This window comes from Salvelinus sp. IW2-2015, unplaced genomic scaffold (assembly GCF_002910315.2).
Source record: "Salvelinus sp. IW2-2015 unplaced genomic scaffold, ASM291031v2 Un_scaffold5860, whole genome shotgun sequence".
Lineage (NCBI taxonomy): Eukaryota > Metazoa > Chordata > Actinopteri > Salmoniformes > Salmonidae > Salvelinus > Salvelinus sp. IW2-2015.
The window spans coordinates 15485-16017 of record NW_019947125.1 but is presented as its reverse complement, the minus strand read 5'-3'; positions in this window follow the sequence as shown (position 1 = coordinate 16017).

Below are 533 nucleotides of genomic sequence, written 5' to 3'. Positions count from 1 at the left end.
CATCGCTATTATGTTGATTAATTCCAGTTAATAAGCCTAGCCAACCCAGTTTTGAATATAAACAAAATTTGATCATTCACATTTTCTCCTGACACACAAATGGACTATAGATACATAATGTTACCAATCAGTTTACCCGGACCAGAGTGCATAGGATGTATGCAGCTGCTCTTATTAGGAGCCTACAGTTGATCAGACTGAAATATAGTCTCGTTTTCATCCCATACAGCATGTCCGATTTCTAGCTTTTASGTGTAGCCTAGGCTGCTGCAACATTTATGTCATGAGTTTTTGCTTGTGTCTGTCCGGAGTGATCGTGTTATCTTTGCTAAATAAATACCGGAGTAAAGCGGAAAGCTTATTTGAGCGCACGCGAAAAAATGCGTTGTGTCAACCTCTCTTTAATCGAAATGTTTATGGATGATGCGATGAGTCTATCAAATCATTCTGAATTGTTTGACATCCTAGAAAAGACAGTCGAAAGTTCGATATGTTCAGCAAGTAAAGCATCGTAACGTGCAATTACCTCTGCA